This window comes from Mesoplodon mirus (assembly GCF_964341445.2).
Source record: "Mesoplodon mirus genome assembly, chromosome: 10".
In the NCBI taxonomy this organism is placed as follows: domain Eukaryota; kingdom Metazoa; phylum Chordata; class Mammalia; order Artiodactyla; family Ziphiidae; genus Mesoplodon; species Mesoplodon mirus.
The window spans coordinates 77,040,736-77,066,882 of record NC_138986.1 but is presented as its reverse complement, the minus strand read 5'-3'; positions in this window follow the sequence as shown (position 1 = coordinate 77,066,882).

Here is a 26,147-nt window from a genome sequence, read left to right as displayed (position 1 = left end):
ATAAAAAATAAATAAAATTAAATTTCAAAATTTTAAAAAATAAAATTTAAAAATAAAACAGAAAAAAGTTCTTCCCGTCACACAGATGTATTTCTAGGAATGAATTATTTCCATGCTTATATCTATAAATACATAAAAGAGGAATAAAATCTAACTTGAACCATAAAAGAAAAAAAAATCCTGAACCCACGAGTTTTACAGAGGAAAACCCTATCAGGGCACTTGCTCCAGTGGTAAACAATTCTGAAATAGGTCAGAGGTGGGGAATCATCTCCCATACAGCCAGCAACCCACCCGCCACGCAAGGAGCGTCCTCATTGCAAAGCTGGGGGACCGTGCTGAGGCATCTGTGAGTAAAGGTGAGCTGAGCCCAAGGCCAGCTGCTGCTGAACTGTTCCCACCCTTTCCAGGTAAAACACCTGAATATGTACAAGGGCTTGAAAGCCTAGAGGAAGGACCGTGGAGCCACACCAGCGACAGCACGCAGGCGAACTTGGTGCCTGCAGGGCAGCCAAGGTGGTCCTGGCACCGGGCGCTATTCCAGAAGATTTCCATTGCCCTGTCTGAGATACCCCTCCTGTCCCGGCCCCCACTGCTTTTTTTCCTTTCTCACCTCTGTCCGGAGAGAAATTCCAGCGGAAGGTATGGGTGACACAACCTCTTCTTTACAGGCGGCAGCCTGGCAACTCCTGCAGAAAGGCCAGCAGAACCCCACTCACACCGGGCCACCCACAAAGCTGTGGCCCCTCACTCCCTCCCACCAGCACAGCCCCGAGACTGTTGACGGGGCAGAGAATATGGAGTCAGGCACAGATTCAGGGGCTATTGCTGCCTGGAGCGCTGTTTATATTGACCTCAACGAGGCACACCTGGGGAGGGCGGGCCGGCAGGGTAAGGCTGCCCAGGTCAGCTAATCCACAACCCTCAGGGAATCACATTGTTGAAAATGGACCCCGCTAAGGCAGAAGAGAAGCCAAGGGAAAAAAGGACACAATGCCATTTGCAGCACCGTAGATGAGTCTAGAAGTAATCACGTGACTTGTAGTAAGTCAGAAAGTGAAAGACACATATCATATCATATCACTTATAGGTGTTACCTAAAAATGGATACCAGGGCAGATATTTCCACGGAGAAGGGCAATCACAGATTCATTAAACAAACTTATGGTTCACCAATGGAAAAGTGTGAGGATTGGTTTCATTACGATATCGGGGTTAACAGACATATACAAACACAGGTGACATATATAATCACCAAAGACCTACAGAATACCAACAGAGGACTACTCAACATTCTGTCATAACGTACATGGGAAAAGGATCCCAGGAAGAACAGTCATCTGTATATGTGTAAAAGAACCACATCTTCCACACCTACAGCAAGCCAAACATTGTAATCAAACTTGCTGTAATAAAAAATAAAAAATTAAATTAAAAACACGAACAAGAAGTAGTGAGACAAACGTGAGGGGGTTTCTCCTGGCACATTCCATTCTAAACTCCAATCTAGAACACCACTTCCACTGAGGCTCTCTTGCCCTAGTAACCAGATTTGGTAAGGGTGAAGTGCTGCCACCTTGTGGACGTTTCACACAACAGCAGCTTTAATCCCAACGCTAATGGTCAGTTGATATTCAAAATCATTGCAGGCCTGTAAATGACACCTGCCCTGAAAATAAATCCTGGGGTCACATATCGACCAAAAAATTCAAAGGACGTCCATATTTCAAAACGACCGTTTCAAAAGGCATATTTTACGCACATTAGTGTTCTGCTTCTTTTCCTTTCTTTCCTTTTTTGTTAAAAAACACGGGAATGGAAAAAGGCATCCCTCAGAATGGGCGAAAATCGTTGCAGACGAATCAATGGACAGAGGTTTAATCTCCAATATATATAAACAGCTCATGCAGCTTAATATTAAAAAAACAAACAACCCCCCAAAAAATGGGCAGAAGATCTAAAGAGACGTTTCTTCAAAGGAGACACAGAGATGGCCAAGACGCACATGAAAAGCTGCTCAACAGCACTAATTATTAGAGAAATGCAAATCAAAACTACAATGAGGTATCACCTCACACCTGTTAGAATCGGCATCATCAGAAAATCTACAAACAACCAATTCTGGGGAGGGTGTGGACAAAAGGAGCCCTCTTCCACTATTGGTGGGAATGTAAATTGATACAGTCACTATGGAGAACAGTATGGAGTTTCCTTAAAAAATCTAGAAATAGAATGACCATCTGATCCAGCAATCCCACTTCTGGGCATATACCAGAGAAAACCGTATTTCAAAAAGGCACATTCACCACAATGTTCGTTGCAGCACTATTTACAATAGCCAGGTAATGGAAGCAACCTAAATGCCCACAGACAGATGAATGGATAAAGATGTGGTACATATATAAAATGGAATATTACTCGGCCATAAAAAGGAATGAAACTGGGTTATTTGTAGAGACATCGATGGATCGAGAGACTGTCATACAGAATGAAGTCAGTCAGAAAGAGGAAAACAAATATTGTATATTAACGCATATATGTGGAGCCTAAAAATGGTACAGATGAACTGGTTTGCAGGGAAGAAATAGAGACACAGAGGTAGAGAACAAACGTATGGACACCAAGTGTGGGAAGCCATGGGGTGGTGGTGGTGGGATGAGTTGGGAGTTTGGGATTGACCTGTATACATGTATATGCATAAAATACATAACTAATAATAACGTGCTGTATAAAAAATAAATAAAATTAAATTTCAAAATTTTAAAAAATAAAATTTAAAAATAAAACAGAAAAAAGTTCTTCCCGTCACACAGATGTATTTCTAGGAATGAATTATTTCCATGCTTATATCTATAAATACATAAAAGAGGAATAAAATCTAACTTGAACCATAAAAGAAAACAAAATCCTGAACCCACGAGTTTTACAGAGGTAAACCCTATCAGGGCACTTGCTCCAGTGGTAAACAATTCTGAAATAGGTCAGAGGTGGGGAATCATCTCCCATACAGCCAGCAACCCACCCGCCACGCAAGGAGCGTCCTCATTGCAAAGCTGGGGGACCGTGCTGAGGCATCTGTGAGTAAAGGTGAGCTGAGCCCCAGGCCAGCTGCTGCTGCACTGTTCCCACCCTTTCCAGGTGAAACACCTGAATATGTACAAGGGCTTGAAAGCCTAGAGGAAGGACCGTGGAGCCACACCAGCGACAGCACGCAGGCGAACTTGGTGCCTGCAGGGCAGCCAAGGTGGTCCTGGCACCGGGCGCTATTCCAGAAGATTTCCATTGCCCTGTCTGAGATACCCCTCCTGTCCCGGCCCCCACTGCTTTTTTTCCTTTCTCACCTCTGTCCGGAGAGAAATTCCAGCGGAAGGTATGGGTGACACAACCTCTTCTTTACAGGCGGCAGCCTGGCAAGTCCTGCAGAAAGGCCAGCAGAACCCCACTCACACCGGGCCACCCACAAAGCGGTGGCCCCTCACTCCCTCCCACCAGCACAGCCCCGAGACTGTTGACGGGGCAGAGAATATGGAGTCAGGCACAGATTCAGGGGCTATTGCTGCCTGGAGCGCTGTTTATATTGACCTCAACGAGGCACACCTGGGGAGGGCGGGCCGGCAGGGTAAGGCTGCCCAGGTCAGCTAATCCACAACCCTCAGGGAATCACATTGTTGAAAATGGACCCCGCTAAGGCAGAAGAGAAGCCAAGGGAAAAAAGGACACAATGCCATTTGCAGCACCGTAGATGAGTCTAGAAGTAATCACGTGACTTGTAGTAAGTCAGAAAGTGAAAGACACATATCATATCATATCACTTATAGGTGTTACCTAAAAATGGATACCAGGGCAGATATTTCCACGGAGAAGGGCAATCACAGATTCATTAAACAAACTTATGGTTCACCAATGGAAAAGTGTGAGGATTGGTTTCATTACGATATCGGGGTTAACAGACATATACAAACACAGGTGACATATATAATCACCAAAGACCTACAGAATACCAAGAGAGGACTACTCAACATTCTGTCATAACGTACATGGGAAAAGGATCCCAGGAAGAACAGTCATCTGTATATGTGTAAAAGAACCACATCTTCCACACCTACAGCAAGCCAAACATTGTAATCAAACTTGCTGTAATAAAAAATAAAAAATTAAATTAAAAACACGAACAAGAAGTAGTGAGACAAACGTGAGGGGGTTTCTCCTGGCACATTCCATTCTAAACTCCAATCTAGAACACCACTTCCACTGAGGCTCTCTTGCCCTATTAACCAGATTTGGTAAGGGTGAACTGCTGCCACCTTGTGGACGTTTCACACAACAGCAGCTTTAATCCCAACGCTAATGGTCAGTTGATATTCAAAATCATTGCAGGCCTGTAAATGACACCTGCCCTGAAAATAAATCCTGGGGTCACATATCGACCAAAAAATTCAAAGGACGTCCATATTTCAAAACGACCGTTTCAAAAGGCATATTTTACGCACATTAGTGTTCTGCTTCTTTTCCTTTCTTTCCTTTTTTGTTAAAAAACACGGGAATGGAAAAAGGCATCCCTCAGAATGGGCGAAAATCGTTGCAGACGAATCAATGGACAGAGGTTTAATCTCCAATATATATAAACAGCTCATGCAGCTTAATATTAAAAAAACAAACAACCCCCCAAAAAATGGGCAGAAGATCTAAAGAGACGTTTCTTCAAAGGAGACACAGAGATGGCCAAGACGCACATGAAAAGCTGCTCAACAGCACTAATTATTAGAGAAATGCAAATCAAAACTACAATGAGGTATCACCTCACACCTGTTAGAATCGGCATCATCAGAAAATCTACAAACAACCAATTCTGGGGAGGGTGTGGACAAAAGGAGCCCTCTTCCACTATTGGTGGGAATGTAAATTGATACAGTCACTATGGAGAACAGTATGGAGTTTCCTTAAAAAATCTAGAAATAGAATTACCATCTGATCCAGCAATCCCACTTCTGGGCATATACCAGAGAAAACCGTATTTCAAAAAGGCACATTCACCACAATGTTCGTTGCAGCACTATTTACAATAGCCAGGTAATGGAAGCAACCTAAATGCCCACAGACAGATGAATAGATAAAGATGTGGTACATATATAAAATGGAATATTACTCGGCCATAAAAAGGAATGAAACTGGGTTATTTGTAGAGACATCGATGGATCGAGAGACTGTCATACAGAATGAAGTAAGTCAGAAAGAGGAAAACAAATATTGTATATTAACGCATATATGTGGAGCCTAAAAATGGTACAGATGAACTGGTTTGCAGGGAAGAAATAGAGACACAGAGGTAGAGAACAAACGTATGGACACCAAGTGTGGGAAGCCATGGGGTGGTGGTGGTGGGATGAGTTGGGAGTTTGGGATTGACCTGTATACATGTATATGCATAAAATACATAACTAATAATAACGTGCTGTATAAAAAATAAATAAAATTAAATTTCAAAATTTTAAAAAATAAAATTTAAAAATAAAACAGAAAAAAGTTCTTCCCGTCACACAGATGTATTTCTAGGAATGAATTATTTCCATGCTTATATCTATAAATACATAAAAGTGGAATAAAATCTAACTTGAACCATAAAAGAAAACAAAATCCTGAACCCACGAGTTTTACAGAGGAAAACCCTATCAGGGCACTTGCTCCAGTGGTAAACAATTCTGAAATAGGTCAGAGGTGGGGAATCATCTCCCATACAGCCAGCAACCCACCCGCCACGCAAGGAGCGTCCTCATTGCAAAGCTGGGGGACCGTGCTGAGGCATCTGTGAGTAAAGGTGAGCTGAGCCCCAGGCCAGCTGCTGCTGCACTGTTCCCACCCTTTCCAGGTAAAACACCTGAATATGTACAAGGGCTTGAAAGCCTAGAGGAAGGACCGTGGAGCCACACCAGCGACAGCACGCAGGAGAACTTGGTGCCTGCAGGGCAGCCAGGGTGGTCCTGGCACCGGGCGCTCTTCCAGAAGCTTTCCATTGCCCTGTCTGAGATACCCCTCCTGTCCCGGCCCCCACTGCTTTTTTTCCTTTCTCACCTCTGTCCGGAGAGAAATTCCAGCGGAAGGTATGGGTGACACAACCTCTTCTTTACAGGCGGCAGCCTGGCAACTCCTGCAGAAAGGCCAGCAGAACCCCACTCACACCGGGCCACCCACAAAGCTGTGGCCCCTCACTCCCTCCCACCAGCACAGCCCCGAGACTGTTGACGGGGCAGAGAATATGGAGTCAGGCACAGATTCAGGGGCTATTGCTGCCTGGAGCGCTGTTTATATTGACCTCAACGAGGCACACCTGGGGAGGGTGGGCCGGCAGGGTAAGGCTGCCCAGGTCAGCTAATCCACAACCCTCAGGGAATCACATTGTTGAAAATGGACCCCGCTAAGGCAGAAGAGAAGCCAAGGGAAAAAAGGACACAATGCCATTTGCAGCACCGTAGATGAGTCTAGAAGTAATCACGTGACTTGTAGTAAGTCAGAAAGTGAAAGACACATATCATATCATATCACTTATAGGTGTTACCTAAAAATGGATACCAGGGCAGATATTTCCACGGAGAAGGGCAATCACAGATTCATTAAACAAACTTATGGTTCACCAATGGAAAAGTGTGAGGATTGGTTTCATTACGATATCGGGGTTAACAGACATATACAAACACAGGTGACATATATAATCACCAAAGACCTACAGAATACCAAGAGAGGACTACTCAACATTCTGTCATAACGTACATGGGAAAAGGATCCCAGGAAGAACAGTCATCTGTATATGTGTAAAAGAACCACATCTTCCACACCTACAGCAAGCCAAACATTGTAATCAAACTTGCTGTAATAAAAAATAAAAAATTAAATTAAAAACACGAACAAGAAGTAGTGAGACAAACGTGAGGGGGTTTCTCCTGGCACATTCCATTCTAAACTCCAATCTAGAACACCACTTCCACTGAGGCTCTCTTGCCCTAGTAACCAGATTTGGTAAGGGTGAACTGCTGCCACCTTGTGGACGTTTCACACAACAGCAGCTTTAATCCCAACGCTAATGGTCAGTTGATATTCAAAATCATTGCAGGCCTGTAAATGACACCTGCCCTGAAAATAAATCCTGGGGTCACATATCGACCAAAAAATTCAAAGGACGTCCATATTTCAAAACGACCGTTTCAAAAGGCATATTTTACGCACATTAGTGTTCTGCTTCTTTTCCTTTCTTTCCTTTTTTGTTAAAAAACACGGGAATGGAAAAAGGCATCCCTCAGAATGGGCGAAAATCGTTGCAGACGAATCAATGGACAGAGGTTTAATCTCCAATATATATAAACAGCTCATGCAGCTTAATATTAAAAAAACAAACAACCCCCCAAAAAATGGGCAGAAGATCTAAAGAGACGTTTCTTCAAAGGAGACACAGAGATGGCCAAGACGCACATGAAAAGCTGCTCAACAGCACTAATTATTAGAGAAATGCAAATCAAAACTACAATGAGGTATCACCTCACACCTGTTAGAATCGGCATCATCAGAAAATCTACAAACAACCAATTCTGGGGAGGGTGTGGACAAAAGGAGCCCTCTTCCACTATTGGTGGGAATGTAAATTGATACAGTCACTATGGAGAACAGTATGGAGTTTCCTTAAAAAATCTAGAAATAGAATTACCATCTGATCCAGCAATCCCACTTCTGGGCATATACCAGAGAAAACCGTATTTCAAAAAGGCACATTCACCACAATGTTCGTTGCAGCACTATTTACAATAGCCAGGTAATGGAAGCAACCTAAATGCCCACAGACAGATGAATGGATAAAGATGTGGTACATATATAAAATGGAATATTACTCGGCCATAAAAAGGAATGAAACTGGGTTATTTGTAGAGACATCGATGGATCGAGAGACTGTCATACAGAATGAAGTAAGTCAGAAAGAGGAAAACAAATATTGTATATTAACGCATATATGTGGAGCCTAAAAATGGTACAGATGAACTGGTTTGCAGGGAAGAAATAGAGACACAGAGGTAGAGAACAAACGTATGGACACCAAGTGTGGGAAGCCATGGGGTGGTGGTGGTGGGATGAGTTGGGAGTTTGGGATTGACCTGTATACATGTATATGCATAAAATACATAACTAATAATAACGTGCTGTATAAAAAATAAATAAAATTAAATTTCAAAATTTTAAAAAATAAAATTTAAAAATAAAACAGAAAAAAGTTCTTCCCGTCACACAGATGTATTTCTAGGAATGAATTATTTCCATGCTTATATCTATAAATACATAAAAGTGGAATAAAATCTAACTTGAACCATAAAAGAAAAAAAAATCCTGAACCCACGAGTTTTACAGAGGAAAACCCTATCAGGGCACTTGCTCCAGTGGTAAACAATTCTGAAATAGGTCAGAGGTGGGGAATCATCTCCCATACAGCCAGCAACCCACCCGCCACGCAAGGAGCGTCCTCATTGCAAAGCTGGGGGACCGTGCTGAGGCATCTGTGAGTAAAGGTGAGCTGAGCCCCAGGCCAGCTGCTGCTGCACTGTTCCCACCCTTTCCAGGTAAAACACCTGAATATGTACAAGGGCTTGAAAGCCTAGAGGAAGGACCGTGGAGCCACACCAGCGACAGCACGCAGGAGAACTTGGTGCCTGCAGGGCAGCCAGGGTGGTCCTGGCACCGGGCGCTCTTCCAGAAGCTTTCCATTGCCCTGTCTGAGATACCCCTCCTGTCCCGGCCCCCACTGCTTTTTTTCCTTTCTCACCTCTGTCCGGAGAGAAATTCCAGCGGAAGGTATGGGTGACACAACCTCTTCTTTACAGGCGGCAGCCTGGCAACTCCTGCAGAAAGGCCAGCAGAAACCCACTCACACCGGGCCACCCACAAAGCTGTGGCCCCTCACTCCCTCCCACCAGCACAGCCCCGAGACTGTTGACGGGGCAGAGAATATGGAGTCAGGCACAGATTCAGGGGCTATTGCTGCCTGGAGCGCTGTTTATATTGACCTCAACGAGGCACACCTGGGGAGGGTGGGCCGGCAGGGTAAGGCTGCCCAGGTCAGCTAATCCACAACCCTCAGGGAATCACATTGTTGAAAATGGACCCCGCTAAGGCAGAAGAGAAGCCAAGGGAAAAAAGGACACAATGCCATTTGCAGCACCGTAGATGAGTCTAGAAGTAATCACGTGACTTGTAGTAAGTCAGAAAGTGAAAGACACATATCATATCATATCACTTATAGGTGTTACCTAAAAATGGATACCAGGGCAGATATTTCCACGGAGAAGGGCAATCACAGATTCATTAAACAAACTTATGGTTCACCAATGGAAAAGTGTGAGGATTGGTTTCATTACGATATCGGGGTTAACAGACATATACAAACACAGGTGACATATATAATCACCAAAGACCTACAGAATACCAAGAGAGGACTACTCAACATTCTGTCATAACGTACATGGGAAAAGGATCCCAGGAAGAACAGTCATCTGTATATGTGTAAAAGAACCACATCTTCCACACCTACAGCAAGCCAAACATTGTAATCAAACTTGCTGTAATAAAAAATAAAAAATTAAATTAAAAACACGAACAAGAAGTAGTGAGACAAACGTGAGGGGGTTTCTCCTGGCACATTCCATTCTAAACTCCAATCTAGAACACCACTTCCACTGAGGCTCTCTTGCCCTAGTAACCAGATTTGGTAAGGGTGAACTGCTGCCACCTTGTGGACGTTTCACACAACAGCAGCTTTAATCCCAACGCTAATGGTCAGTTGATATTCAAAATCATTGCAGGCCTGTAAATGACACCTGCCCTGAAAATAAATCCTGGGGTCACATATCGACCAAAAAATTCAAAGGACGTCCATATTTCAAAACGACCGTTTCAAAAGGCATATTTTACGCACATTAGTGTTCTGCTTCTTTTCCTTTCTTTCCTTTTTTGTTAAAAAACACGGGAATGGAAAAAGGCATCCCTCAGAATGGGCGAAAATCGTTGCAGACGAATCAATGGACAGAGGTTTAATCTCCAATATATATAAACAGCTCATGCAGCTTAATATTAAAAAAACAAACAACCCCCCAAAAAATGGGCAGAAGATCTAAAGAGACGTTTCTTCAAAGGAGACACAGAGATGGCCAAGACGCACATGAAAAGCTGCTCAACAGCACTAATTATTAGAGAAATGCAAATCAAAACTACAATGAGGTATCACCTCACACCTGTTAGAATCGGCATCATCAGAAAATCTACAAACAACCAATTCTGGGGAGGGTGTGGACAAAAGGAGCCCTCTTCCACTATTGGTGGGAATGTAAATTGATACAGTCACTATGGAGAACAGTATGGAGTTTCCTTAAAAAATCTAGAAATAGAATTACCATCTGATCCAGCAATCCCACTTCTGGGCATATACCAGAGAAAACCGTATTTCAAAAAGGCACATTCACCACAATGTTCGTTGCAGCACTATTTACAATAGCCAGGTAATGGAAGCAACCTAAATGCCCACAGACAGATGAATGGATAAAGATGTGGTACATATATAAAATGGAATATTACTCGGCCATAAAAAGGAATGAAACTGGGTTATTTGTAGAGACATCGATGGATCGAGAGACTGTCATACAGAATGAAGTAAGTCAGAAAGAGGAAAACAAATATTGTATATTAACGCATATATGTGGAGCCTAAAAATGGTACAGATGAACTGGTTTGCAGGGAAGAAATAGAGACACAGAGGTAGAGAACAAACGTATGGACACCAAGTGTGGGAAGCCATGGGGTGGTGGTGGTGGGATGAGTTGGGAGTTTGGGATTGACCTGTATACATGTATATGCATAAAATACATAACTAATAATAACGTGCTGTATAAAAAATAAATAAAATTAAATTTCAAAATTTTAAAAAATAAAATTTAAAAATAAAACAGAAAAAAGTTCTTCCCGTCACACAGATGTATTTCTAGGAATGAATTATTTCCATGCTTATATCTATAAATACATAAAAGTGGAATAAAATCTAACTTGAACCATAAAAGAAAAAAAAATCCTGAACCCACGAGTTTTACAGAGGAAAACCCTATCAGGGCACTTGCTCCAGTGGTAAACAATTCTGAAATAGGTCAGAGGTGGGGAATCATCTCCCATACAGCCAGCAACCCACCCGCCACGCAAGGAGCGTCCTCATTGCAAAGCTGGGGGACCGTGCTGAGGCATCTGTGAGTAAAGGTGAGCTGAGCCCCAGGCCAGCTGCTGCTGCACTGTTCCCACCCTTTCCAGGTAAAACACCTGAATATGTACAAGGGCTTGAAAGCCTAGAGGAAGGACCGTGGAGCCACACCAGCGACAGCACGCAGGAGAACTTGGTGCCTGCAGGGCAGCCAGGGTGGTCCTGGCACCGGGCGCTCTTCCAGAAGCTTTCCATTGCCCTGTCTGAGATACCCCTCCTGTCCCGGCCCCCACTGCTTTTTTTCCTTTCTCACCTCTGTCCGGAGAGAAATTCCAGCGGAAGGTATGGGTGACACAACCTCTTCTTTACAGGCGGCAGCCTGGCAACTCCTGCAGAAAGGCCAGCAGAAACCCACTCACACCGGGCCACCCACAAAGCTGTGGCCCCTCACTCCCTCCCACCAGCACAGCCCCGAGACTGTTGACGGGGCAGAGAATATGGAGTCAGGCACAGATTCAGGGGCTATTGCTGCCTGGAGCGCTGTTTATATTGACCTCAACGAGGCACACCTGGGGAGGGCGGGCCGGCAGGGTAAGGCTGCCCAGGTCAGCTAATCCACAACCCTCAGGGAATCACATTGTTGAAAATGGACCCCGCTAAGGCAGAAGAGAAGCCAAGGGAAAAAAGGACACAATGCCATTTGCAGCACCGTAGATGAGTCTAGAAGTAATCACGTGACTTGTAGTAAGTCAGAAAGTGAAAGACACATATCATATCATATCACTTATAGGTGTTACCTAAAAATGGATACCAGGGCAGATATTTCCACGGAGAAGGGCAATCACAGATTCATTAAACAAACTTATGGTTCACCAATGGAAAAGTGTGAGGATTGGTTTCATTACGATATCGGGGTTAACAGACATATACAAACACAGGTGACATATATAATCACCAAAGACCTACAGAATACCAACAGAGGACTACTCAACATTCTGTCATAACGTACATGGGAAAAGGATCCCAGGAAGAACAGTCATCTGTATATGTGTAAAAGAACCACATCTTCCACACCTACAGCAAGCCAAACATTGTAATCAAACTTGCTGTAATAAAAAATAAAAAATTAAATTAAAAACACGAACAAGAAGTAGTGAGACAAACGTGAGGGGGTTTCTCCTGGCACATTCCATTCTAAACTCCAATCTAGAACACCACTTCCACTGAGGCTCTCTTGCCCTAGTAACCAGATTTGGTAAGGGTGAACTGCTGCCACCTTGTGGCCGTTTCACACAACAGCAGCTTTAATCCCAACGCTAATGGTCAGTTGATATTCAAAATCATTGCAGGCCTGTAAATGACACCTGCCCTGAAAACAAATCCTGGGGTCACATATCGACCAAAAAATTCAAAGGACGTCCATATTTCAAAACGACCGTTTCAAAAGGCATATTTTACGCACATTAGTGTTCTGCTTCTTTTCCTTTCTTTCCTTTTTTGTTAAAAAACACGGGAATGGAAAAAGGCATCCCTCAGAATGGGCGAAAATCGTTGCAGACGAATCAATGGACAGAGGTTTAATCTCCAATATATATAAACAGCTCATGCAGCTTAATATTAAAAAAACAAACAACCCCCCAAAAAATGGGCAGAAGATCTAAAGAGACGTTTCTTCAAAGGAGACACAGAGATGGCCAAGACGCACATGAAAAGGTGCTCAACAGCACTAATTATTAGAGAAATGCAAATCAAAACTACAATGAGGTATCACCTCACACCTGTTAGAATCGGCATCATCAGAAAATCTACAAACAACCAATTCTGGGGAGGGTGTGGACAAAAGGAGCCCTCTTCCACTATTGGTGGGAATGTAAATTGATACAGTCACTATGGAGAACAGTACGGAGTTTCCTTAAAAAATCTAGAAATAGAATTACCATCTGATCCAGCAATCCCACTTCTGGGCATATACCAGAGAAAACCGTATTTCAAAAAGGCACATTCACCACAATGTTCGTTGCAGCACTATTTACAATAGCCAGGTAATGGAAGCAACCTAAATGCCCACAGACAGATGAATGGATAAAGATGTGGTACATATATAAAATGGAATATTACTCGGCCATAAAAAGGAATGAAACTGGGTTATTTGTAGAGACATCGATGGATCGAGAGACTGTCATACAGAATGAAGTAAGTCAGAAAGAGGAAAACAAATATTGTATATTAACGCATATATGTGGAGCCTAAAAATGGTACAGATGAACTGGTTTGCAGGGAAGAAATAGAGACACAGAGGTAGAGAACAAACGTATGGACACCAAGTGTGGGAAGCCATGGGGTGGTGGTGGTGGGATGAGTTGGGAGTTTGGGATTGACCTGTATACATGTATATGCATAAAATACATAACTAATAATAACGTGCTGTATAAAAAATAAATAAAATTAAATTTCAAAATTTTAAAAAATAAAATTTAAAAATAAAACAGAAAAAAGTTCTTCCCGTCACACAGATGTATTTCTAGGAATGAATTATTTCCATGCTTATATCTATAAATACATAAAAGTGGAATAAAATCTAACTTGAACCATAAAAGAAAAAAAAATCCTGAACCCACGAGTTTTACAGAGGAAAACCCTATCAGGGCACTTGCTCCAGTGGTAAACAATTCTGAAATAGGTCAGAGGTGGGGAATCATCTCCCATACAGCCAGCAACCCACCCGCCACGCAAGGAGCGTCCTCATTGCAAAGCTGGGGGACCGTGCTGAGGCATCTGTGAGTAAAGGTGAGCTGAGCCCCAGGCCAGCTGCTGCTGCACTGTTCCCACCCTTTCCAGGTAAAACACCTGAATATGTACAAGGGCTTGAAAGCCTAGAGGAAGGACCGTGGAGCCACACCAGCGACAGCACGCAGGAGAACTTGGTGCCTGCAGGGCAGCCAGGGTGGTCCTGGCACCGGGCGCTCTTCCAGAAGCTTTCCATTGCCCTGTCTGAGATACCCCTCCTGTCCCGGCCCCCACTGCTTTTTTTCCTTTCTCACCTCTGTCCGGAGAGAAATTCCAGCGGAAGGTATGGGTGACACAACCTCTTCTTTACAGGCGGCAGCCTGGCAACTCCTGCAGAAAGGCCAGCAGAAACCCACTCACACCGGGCCACCCACAAAGCTGTGGCCCCTCACTCCCTCCCACCAGCACAGCCCCGAGACTGTTGACGGGGCAGAGAATATGGAGTCAGGCACAGATTCAGGGGCTATTGCTGCCTGGAGCGCTGTTTATATTGACCTCAACGAGGCACACCTGGGGAGGGCGGGCCGGCAGGGTAAGGCTGCCCAGGTCAGCTAATCCACAACCCTCAGGGAATCACATTGTTGAAAATGGACCCCGCTAAGGCAGAAGAGAAGCCAAGGGAAAAAAGGACACAATGCCATTTGCAGCACCGTAGATGAGTCTAGAAGTAATCACGTGACTTGTAGTAAGTCAGAAAGTGAAAGACACATATCATATCATATCACTTATAGGTGTTACCTAAAAATGGATACCAGGGCAGATATTTCCACGGAGAAGGGCAATCACAGATTCATTAAACAAACTTATGGTTCACCAATGGAAAAGTGTGAGGATTGGTTTCATTACGATATCGGGGTTAACAGACATATACAAACACAGGTGACATATATAATCACCAAAGACCTACAGAATACCAACAGAGGACTACTCAACATTCTGTCATAACGTACATGGGAAAAGGATCCCAGGAAGAACAGTCATCTGTATATGTGTAAAAGAACCACATCTTCCACACCTACAGCAAGCCAAACATTGTAATCAAACTTGCTGTAATAAAAAATAAAAAATTAAATTAAAAACACGAACAAGAAGTAGTGAGACAAACGTGAGGGGGTTTCTCCTGGCACATTCCATTCTAAACTCCAATCTAGAACACCACTTCCACTGAGGCTCTCTTGCCCTAGTAACCAGATTTGGTAAGGGTGAACTGCTGCCACCTTGTGGCCGTTTCACACAACAGCAGCTTTAATCCCAACGCTAATGGTCAGTTGATATTCAAAATCATTGCAGGCCTGTAAATGACACCTGCCCTGAAAACAAATCCTGGGGTCACATATCGACCAAAAAATTCAAAGGACGTCCATATTTCAAAACGACCGTTTCAAAAGGCATATTTTACGCACATTAGTGTTCTGCTTCTTTTCCTTTCTTTCCTTTTTTGTTAAAAAACACGGGAATGGAAAAAGGCATCCCTCAGAATGGGCGAAAATCGTTGCAGACGAATCAATGGACAGAGGTTTAATCTCCAATATATATAAACAGCTCATGCAGCTTAATATTAAAAAAACAAACAACCCCCCAAAAAATGGGCAGAAGATCTAAAGAGACGTTTCTTCAAAGGAGACACAGAGATGGCCAAGACGCACATGAAAAGCTGCTCAACAGCACTAATTATTAGAGAAATGCAAATCAAAACTACAATGAGGTATCACCTCACACCTGTTAGAATCGGCATCATCAGAAAATCTACAAACAACCAATTCTGGGGAGGGTGTGGACAAAAGGAGCCCTCTTCCACTATTGGTGGGAATGTAAATTGATACAGTCACTATGCAGAACAGTACGGAGTTTCCTTAAAAAATCTAGAAATAGAATTACCATCTGATCCAGCAATCCCACTTCTGGGCATATACCAGAGAAAACCGTATTTCAAAAAGGCACATTCACCACAATGTTCGTTGCAGCACTATTTACAATAGCCAGGTAATGGAAGCAACCTAAATGCCCACAGACAGATGAATGGATAAAGATGTGGTACATATATAAAATGGAATATTACTCGGCCATAAAAAGGAATGAAACTGGGTTATTTGTAGAGACATCGATGGATCGAGAGACTGTCGTACAGAATGAAGTAAGTCAGAAAGAGGAAAACAAATATTGTATATTAACGCATATATGTGGAGCCTAAAAATGGTACAGATGAACTGGTTTGCAGGGAAGAAATAGAGACACAGAGGTAGAGAACAAACGTATGGACACCAAGTGTGGGAAGCCATGGGGTGGTGGTGGTGGGATGAGTTGGGAGTTTGGGATTGACCTGTATACATGTATATGCATAAAATACATAACTAATAATAACGTGCTGTATAAAAAATAAATAAAATTAAATTTCAAAATTTTAAAAAATAAAATTTAAAAATAAAACAGAAAAACGTTCTTCCCGTCACACAGATGTATTTCTAGGAATGAATTATTTCCATGCTTATATCTATAAATACATAAAAGAGGAATAAAATCTAACTTGAACCATAAAAGAAAAAAAAATCCTGAACCCACGAGTTTTACAGAGGAAAACCCTTTCAGGGCACTTGCTCCAGTGGTAAACAATTCTGAAATAGGTCAGAGGTGGGGAATCATCTCCCATACAGCCAGCAACCCACCCGCCACGCAAGGAGCGTCCTCATTGCAAAGCTGGGTTACCGTGCTGAGGCATCTGTGAGTAAAGGTGAGCTGAGCCCAAGGCCAGCTGCTGCTGAACTGTTCCCACCCTTTCCAGGTAAAACACCTGAATATGTACAAGGGCTTGAAAGCCTAGAGGAAGGACCGTGGAGCCACACCAGCGACGGCACGCAGGCGAACTTGGTGCCTGCAGGGCAGCCAAGGTGGTCCTGGCACCGGGCGCTATTCCAGAAGATTTCCATTGCCCTGTCTGAGATACCCCTCCTGTCCCGGCCCCCACTGCTTTTTTTCCTTTCTCACCTCTGTCCGGAGAGAAATTCCAGCGGAAGGTATGGGTGACACAACCTCTTCTTTACAGGCGGCAGCCTGGCAACTCCTGCAGAAAGGCCAGCAGAACCCCACTCACACCGGGCCACCCACAAAGCGGTGGCCCCTCACTCCCTCCCACCAGCACAGCCCCGAGACTGTTGACGGGGCAGAGAATATGGAGTCAGGCACAGATTCAGGGGCTATTGCTGCCTGGAGCGCTGTTTATATTGACCTCAACGAGGCACACCTGGGGAGGGCGGGCCGGCAGGGTAAGGCTGCCCAGGTCAGCTAATCCACAACCCTCAGGGAATCACATTGTTGAAAATGGACCCCGCTAAGGCAGAAGAGAAGCCAAGGGAAAAAAGGACACAATGCCATTTGCAGCACCATAGATGAGTCTAGAAGTAATCACGTGACTTGTAGTAAGTCAGAAAGTGAAAGACACATATCATATCATATCACTTATAGGTGTTACCTAAAAATGGATACCAGGGCAGATATTTCCACGGAGAAGGGCAATCACAGATTCATTAAACAAACTTATGGTTCACCAATGGAAAAGTGTGAGGATTGGTTTCATTACGATATCGGGGTTAACAGACATATACAAACACAGGTGACATATATAATCACCAAAGACCTACAGAATACCAACAGAGGACTACTCAACATTCTGTCATAACGTACATGGGAAAAGGATCCCAGGAAGAACAGTCATCTGTATATGTGTAAAAGAACCACATCTTCCACACCTACAGCAAGCCAAACATTGTAATCAAACTTGCTGTAATAAAAAATAAAAAATTAAATTAAAAACACGAACAAGAAGTAGTGAGACAAACGTGAGGGGGTTTCTCCTGGCACATTCCATTCTAAACTCCAATCTAGAACACCACTTCCACTGAGGCTCTCTTGCCCTAGTAACCAGATTTGGTAAGGGTGAACTGCTGCCACCTTGTGGCCGTTTCACACAACAGCAGCTTTAATCCCAACGCTAATGGTCAGTTGATATTCAAAATCATTGCAGGCCTGTAAATGACACCTGCCCTGAAAACAAATCCTGGGGTCACATATCGACCAAAAAATTCAAAGGACGTCCATATTTCAAAACGACCGTTTCAAAAGGCATATTTTACGCACATTAGTGTTCTGCTTCTTTTCCTTTCTTTCCTTTTTTGTTAAAAAACACGGGAATGGAAAAAGGCATCCCTCAGAATGGGCGAAAATCGTTGCAGACGAATCAATGGACAGAGGTTTAATCTCCAATATATATAAACAGCTCATGCAGCTTAATATTAAAAAAACAAACAACCCCCCAAAAAATGGGCAGAAGATCTAAAGAGACGTTTCTTCAAAGGAGACACAGAGATGGCCAAGACGCACATGAAAAGCTGCTCAACAGCACTAATTATTAGAGAAATGCAAATCAAAACTACAATGAGGTATCACCTCACACCTGTTAGAATCGGCATCATCAGAAAATCTACAAACAACCAATTCTGGGGAGGGTGTGGACAAAAGGAGCCCTCTTCCACTATTGGTGGGAATGTAAATTGATACAGTCACTATGCAGAACAGTACGGAGTTTCCTTAAAAAATCTAGAAATAGAATTACCATCTGATCCAGCAATCCCACTTCTGGGCATATACCAGAGAAAACCGTATTTCAAAAAGGCACATTCACCACAATGTTCGTTGCAGCACTATTTACAATAGCCAGGTAATGGAAGCAACCTAAATGCCCACAGACAGATGAATGGATAAAGATGTGGTACATATATAAAATGGAATATTACTCGGCCATAAAAAGGAATGAAACTGGGTTATTTGTAGAGACATCGATGGATCGAGAGACTGTCGTACAGAATGAAGTAAGTCAGAAAGAGGAAAACAAATATTGTATATTAACGCATATATGTGGAGCCTAAAAATGGTACAGATGAACTGGTTTGCAGGGAAGAAATAGAGACACAGAGGTAGAGAACAAACGTATGGACATCAAGTGTGGGAAGCCATGGGGTGGTGGTGGTGGGATGAGTTGGGAGTTTGGGATTGACCTGTATACATGTATATGCATAAAATACATAACTAATAATAACGTGCTGTATAAAAAATAAATAAAATTAAATTTCAAAATTTTAAAAAATAAAATTTAAAAATAAAACAGAAAAACGTTCTTCCCGTCACACAGATGTATTTCTAGGAATGAATTATTTCCATGCTTATATCTATAAATACATAAAAGAGGAATAAAATCTAACTTGAACCATAAAAGAAAAAAAAATCCTGAACCCACGAGTTTTACAGAGGAAAACCCTTTCAGGGCACTTGCTCCAGTGGTAAACAATTCTGAAATAGGTCAGAGGTGGGGAATCATCTCCCATACAGCCAGCAACCCACCCGCCACGCAAGGAGCGTCCTCATTGCAAAGCTGGGGGACCGTGCTGAGGCATCTGTGAGTAAAGGTGAGCTGAGCCCCAGGCCAGCTGCTGCTGAACTGTTCCCACTCTTTCCAGGTAAAACACCTGAATATGTACAAGGGCTTGAAAGCCTAGAGGAAGGACCGTGGAGCCACACCAGTGACGGCACGCAGGAGAACTTGGTGCCTGCAGGGCAGCCAGGGTGGTCCTGGCACCGGGCGCTCTTCCAGAAGATTTCCATTGCCCTGTCTGAGATACCCATCCTGGCCCGGCCCCCACTGCTTTTTTTCCTTTCTCACCTCTGTCCGGAGAGAAATTCCAGCGGAAGGTATGGGTGACACAACCTCTTCTTTACAGGCGGCAGCCTGGCAACTCCTGCAGAAAGGCCAGCAGAACCCCACTCACACCGGGCCACCCACAAAGCGGTGGCCCCTCACTCCCTCCCACCAGCACAGCCCCGAGACTGTTGACGGGGCAGAGAATATGGAGTCAGGCACAGATTCAGGGGCTATTGCTGCCTGGAGCGCTGTTTATATTGACCTCAACGAGGCACACCTGGGGAGTGCGGGCCGGCAGGGTAAGGCTGCCCAGGTCAGCTAATCCACAACCCTCAGGGAATCACATTGTTGAAAATGGACCCCGCTAAGGCAGAAGAGAAGCCAAGGGAAAAAAGGACACAATGCCATTTGCAGCACCGTAGATGAGTCTAGAAGTAATCACGTGACTTGTAGTAAGTCAGAAAGTGAAAGACACATATCATATCATATCACTTATAGGTGTTACCTAAAAATGGATACCAGGGCAGATATTTCCACGGAGAAGGGCAATCACAGATTCAATAAACAAACTTATGGTTCACCAATGGAAAGGTGTGAGGATTGGTTTCATTATGATATCGGGGTTAACAGACATATACAAACACAGGTGACATATATAATCACCAAAGACCTACAGAATACCAAGAGAAGACTACTCAACATTCTGTCATAACGTACATGGGAAAAGGATCCCAGGAAGAACAGTCATCTGTATATGTGTAAAAGAACCACATCTTCCACACCTACAGCAAGCCAAACGTTGTAATCAAACTTGCTGTAATAAAAAATAAAAAATTAAATTAAAAACACGAACAAGAAGTAGTGAGACAAACGTGAGGGGGTTTCTCCTGGCACATTCCATTCTAAACTCCAATCTAGAACACCACTTCCACTGAGGCTCTCTTGCCCTAGTAACCAGATTTGGTAAGGGTGAACTGCTGCCACCTTGTGGACGTTTCACACAACAGCAGCTTTAATCCCAACGCTAATGGTCAGTTGATATTCAAAATCATTGCAGGCCTGTAAATGACACCTGCCCTGAAAATAAATCCTGGGGTCACATACCGACCAAAAAATTCAAAGGACGTCCATATTTCAAAACGACCGTTTCAAAAGGCATATTTTACACACATTAGTGTTCTGCTTCTTTTCCTTTCTTTCCTTTTTTGTTAAAAAACATGGGAATGGAAAAAGGCATCCCTCAGAATGGGCGAAAATCGTTGCAGACGAATCAATGGACAGAGGTTTAATCTCCAATATATATAAACAGCTCATGCAGCTTAATATTAAAAAAACAAACAACCCCCCAAAAAATGGGCAGAAGATCTAAAGAGACGTTTCTTCAAAGGAGACACAGAGATGGCCAAGACGCACATGAAAAGCTGCTCAACAGCACTAATTATTAGAGAAATGCAAATCAAAACTACAATGAGGTATCACCTCACACCTGTTAGAATCGGCATCATCAGAAAATCTACAAACAACCAATTCTGGGGAGGGTGTGGACAAAAGGAGCCCTCTTCCACTATTGGTGGTAATGTAAATTGATACAGTCACTATGGAGAACAGTATGGAGTTTCCTTAAAAAATCTAGAAATAGAATGACCATCTGATCCAGCAATCCCACTTCTGGGCATATACCCAGAGAAAACCGTATTTCAAAAAGGCACATTCACCACAATGTTCGTTGCAGCACTATTTACAATAGCCAGGTAATGGAAGCAACCTAAATGCCCACAGACAGATGAATGGATAAAGATGTGGTACATATATAAAATGGAATATTACTCGGCCATAAAAAGGAATGAAACTGGGTTATTTGTAGAGACATCGATGGATCGAGATACTGTCATACAGAATGAAGTAAGTCAGAAAGAGGAAAACAAATATTGTATATTAACGCATATATGTGGAGCCTAAAAATGGTACAGATGAACTGGTTTGCAGGGAAGAAATAGAGACACAGAGGTAGAGAACAAACGTATGGACACCAAGTGTGGGAAGCCATGGGGTGGTGGTGGTGGGATGAGTTGGGAGTTTGGGATTGACCTGTATACATGTATATGCATAAAATACATAACTAATAATAACGTGCTGTATAAAAAATAAATAAAATTAAATTTCAAAATTTTAAAAAATAAAATTTAAAAATAAAACAGAAAAACGTTCTTCCCGTCACACAGATGTATTTCTAGGAATGAATTATTTCCATGCTTATATCTATAAATACATAAAAGAGGAATAAAATCTAACTTGAACCATAAAAGAAAACAAAATCCTGAACCCACGAGTTTTACAGAGGAAAACCCTATCAGGGCACTTGCTCCAGTGGTAAACAATTCTGAAATAGGTCAGAGGTGGGGAATCATCTCCCATACAGCCAGCAACCCACCCGCCACGCAAGGAGCGTCCTCATTGCAAAGCTGGGGGACCGTGCTGAGGCATCTGTGAGTAAAGGTGAGCTGAGCCCCAGGCCAGCTGCTGCTGAACTGTTCCCACCCTTTCCAGGTAAAACACCTGAATATGTACAAGGGCTTGAAAGCCTAGAGGAAGGACCGTGGAGCCACACCAGTGACGGCACGCAGGAGAACTTGGTGCCTGCAGGGCAGCCAGGGTGGTCCTGGCACCGGGCGCTCTTCCAGAAGCTTTCCATTGCCCTGTCTGAGATACCCCTCCTGTCCCAGCCCCCACTGCTTTTTTTCCTTTCTCACCTCTGTCCGGAGAGAAATTCCAGCGGAAGGTATGGGTGACACAACCTCTTCTTTACAGGCGGCAGCCTGGCAACTCCTGCAGAAAGGCCAGCAGAACCCCACTCACACCGGGCCACCCACAAAGCGGTGGCCCCTCACTCCCTCCCACCAGCACAGCCCCGAGACTGTTGACGGGGCAGAGAATATGGAGTCAGGCACAGATTCAGGGGCTATTGCTGCCTGGAGCGCTGTTTATATTGACCTCAACGAGGCACACCTGGGGAGTGCGGGCCGGCAGGGTAAGGCTGCCCAGGTCAGCTAATCCACAACCCTCAGGGAATCACATTGTTGAAAATGGACCCCGCTAAGGCAGAAGAGAAGCCAAGGGAAAAAAGGACACAATGCCATTTGCAGCACCGTAGATGAGTCTAGAAGTAATCACGTGACTTGTAGTAAGTCAGAAAGTGAAAGACACATATCATATCATATCACTTATAGGTGTTACCTAAAAATGGATACCAGGGCAGATATTTCCACGGAGAAGGGCAATCACAGATTCATTAAACAAACTTATGGTTCACCAATGGAAAGGTGTGAGGATTGGTTTCATTATGATATCGGGGTTAACAGACATATACAAACACAGGTGACATATATAATCACCAAAGACCTACAGAATACCAAGAGAAGACTACTCAACATTCTGTCATAACGTACATGGGAAAAGGATCCCAGGAAGAACAGTCATCTGTATATGTGTAAAAGAACCACATCTTCCACACCTACAGCAAGCCAAACGTTGTAATCAAACTTGCTGTAATAAAAAATAAAAAATTAAATTAAAAACACGAACAAGAAGTAGTGAGACAAACGTGAGGGGGTTTCTCCTGGCACATTCCATTCTAAACTCCAATCTAGAACACCACTTCCACTGAGGCACTCTTGCCCTAGTAACCAGATTTGGTAAGGGTGAACTGCTGCCACCTTGTGGCCGTTTCACACAACAGCAGCTTTAATCCCAACGCTAATGGTCAGTTGATATTCAAAATCATTGCAGGCCTGTAAATGACACCTGCCCTGAAAACAAATCCTGGGGTCACATATCGACCAAAAAATTCAAAGGACGTCCATATTTCAAAACGACCGTTTCAAAAGGCATATTTTACGCACATTAGTGTTCTGCTTCTTTTCCTTTCTTTCCTTTTTTGTTAAAAAACACGGGAATGGAAAAAGGCATCCCTCAGAATGGGCGAAAATCGTTGCAGACGAATCAATGGACAGAGGTTTAATCTCCAATATATATAAACAGCTCATGCAGCTTAATATTAAAAAAACAAACAACCCCCCAAAAAATGGGCAGAAGATCTAAAGAGACGTTTCTTCAAAGGAGACACAGAGATGGCCAAGACGCACATGAAAAGCTGCTCAACAGCACTAATTATTAGAGAAATGCAAATCAAAACTACAATGAGGTATCACCTCACACCTGTTAGAATCGGCATCATCAGAAAATCTACAAACAACCAATTCTGGGGAGGGTGTGGACAAAAGGAGCCCTCTTCCACTATTGGTGGGAATGTAAATTGATACAGTCACTATGGAGAACAGTATGGAGTTTCCTTAAAAAATCTAGAAATAGAATTACCATCTGATCCAGCAATCCCACTTCTGGGCATATACCCAGAGAAAACCGTATTTCAAAAAGGCACATTCACCACAATGTTCGTTGCAGCACTATTTACAATAGCCAGGTAATGGAAGCAACCTAAATGCCCACAGACAGATGAATGGATAAAGATGTGGTACATATATAAAATGGAATATTACTCGGCCATAAAAAGGAATGAAACTGGGTTATTTGTAGAGACATCGATGGATCGAGAGACTGTCATACAGAATGAAGTCAGTCAGAAAGAGGAAAACAAATATTGTATATTAACGCATATATGTGGAGCCTAAAAATGGTACAGATGAACTGGTTTGCAGGGAAGAAATAGAGACACAGAGGTAGAGAACAAACGTATGGACACCAAGTGTGGGAAGCCATGGGGTGGTGGTGGTGGGATGAGTTGGGAGTTTGGGATTGACCTGTATACATGTATATGCATAAAATACATAACTAATAATAACGTGCTGTATAAAAAATAAATAAAATTAAATTTCAAAATTTTAAAAAATAAAATTTAAAAATAAAACAGAAAAACGTTCTTCCCGTCACACAGATGTATTTCTAGGAATGAATTATTTCCATGCTTATATCTATAAATACATAAAAGAGGAATAAAATCTAACTTGAACCATAAAAGAAAACAAAATCCTGAACCCACGAGTTTTACAGAGGAAAACCCTATCAGGGCACTTGCTCCAGTGGTAAACAATTCTGAAATAGGTCAGAGGTGGGGAATCATCTCCCATACAGCCAGCAACCCACCCGCCACGCAAGGAGCATCCTCATTGCAATGCTGGGGGACCGTGCTGAGGCATCTGTGAGTAAAGGTGAGCTGAGCCCCAGGCCAGCTGCTGCTGCACTGTTCCCACCCTTTCCAGGTAAAACACCTGAATATGTACAAGGGCTTGAAAGCCTAGAGGAAGGACCGTGGAGCCACACCAGTGATGGCACGCAGGAGAACTTGGTGCCTGCAGGGCAGCCAGGGTGGTCCTGGCACCGGGCGCTCTTCCAGAAGATTTCCATTGCCCTGTCTGAGATACCCCTCCTGTCCCAGCCCCCACTGCTTTTTTTCCTTTCTCACCTCTGTCCGGAGAGAAATTCCAGCGGAAGGTATGGGTGACACAACCTCTTCTTTACAGGCGGCAGCCTGGCAACTCCTGCAGAAAGGCCAGCAGAACCCCACTCACACCGGGCCACCCACAAAGCGGTGGCCCCTCACTCCCTCCCACCAGCACAGCCCCGAGACTGTTGACGGGGCAGAGAATATGGAGTCAGGCACAGATTCAGGGGCTATTGCTGCCTGGAGCGCTGTTTATATTGACCTCAACGAGGCACACCTGGGGAGTGCGGGCCGGCAGGGTAAGGCTGCCCAGGTCAGCTAATCCACAACCCTCAGGGAATCACATTGTTGAAAATGGACCCCGCTAAGGCAGAAGAGAAGCCAAGGGAAAAAAGGACACAATGCCATTTGCAGCACCGTAGATGAGTCTAGAAGTAATCACGTGACTTGTAGTAAGTCAGAAAGTGAAAGACACATATCATATCATATCACTTATAGGTGTTACCTAAAAATGGATACCAGGGCAGATATTTCCACGGAGAAGGGCAATCACAGATTCATTAAACAAACTTATGGTTCACCAATGGAAAGGTGTGAGGATTGGTTTCATTATGATATCGGGGTTAACAGACATATACAAACACAGGTGACATATATAATCACCAAAGACCTACAGAATACCAAGAGAAGACTACTCAACATTCTGTCATAACGTACATGGGAAAAGGATCCCAGGAAGAACAGTCATCTGTATATGTGTAAAAGAACCACATCTTCCACACCTACAGCAAGCCAAACGTTGTAATCAAACTTGCTGTAATAAAAAATAAAAAATTAAATTAAAAACACGAACAAGAAGTAGTGAGACAAACGTGAGGGGGTTTCTCCTGGCACATTCCATTCTAAACTCCAATCTAGAACACCACTTCCACTGAGGCTCTCTTGCCCTAGTAACCAGATTTGGTAAAGGTGAACTGCTGCCACCTTGTGGCCGTTTCACA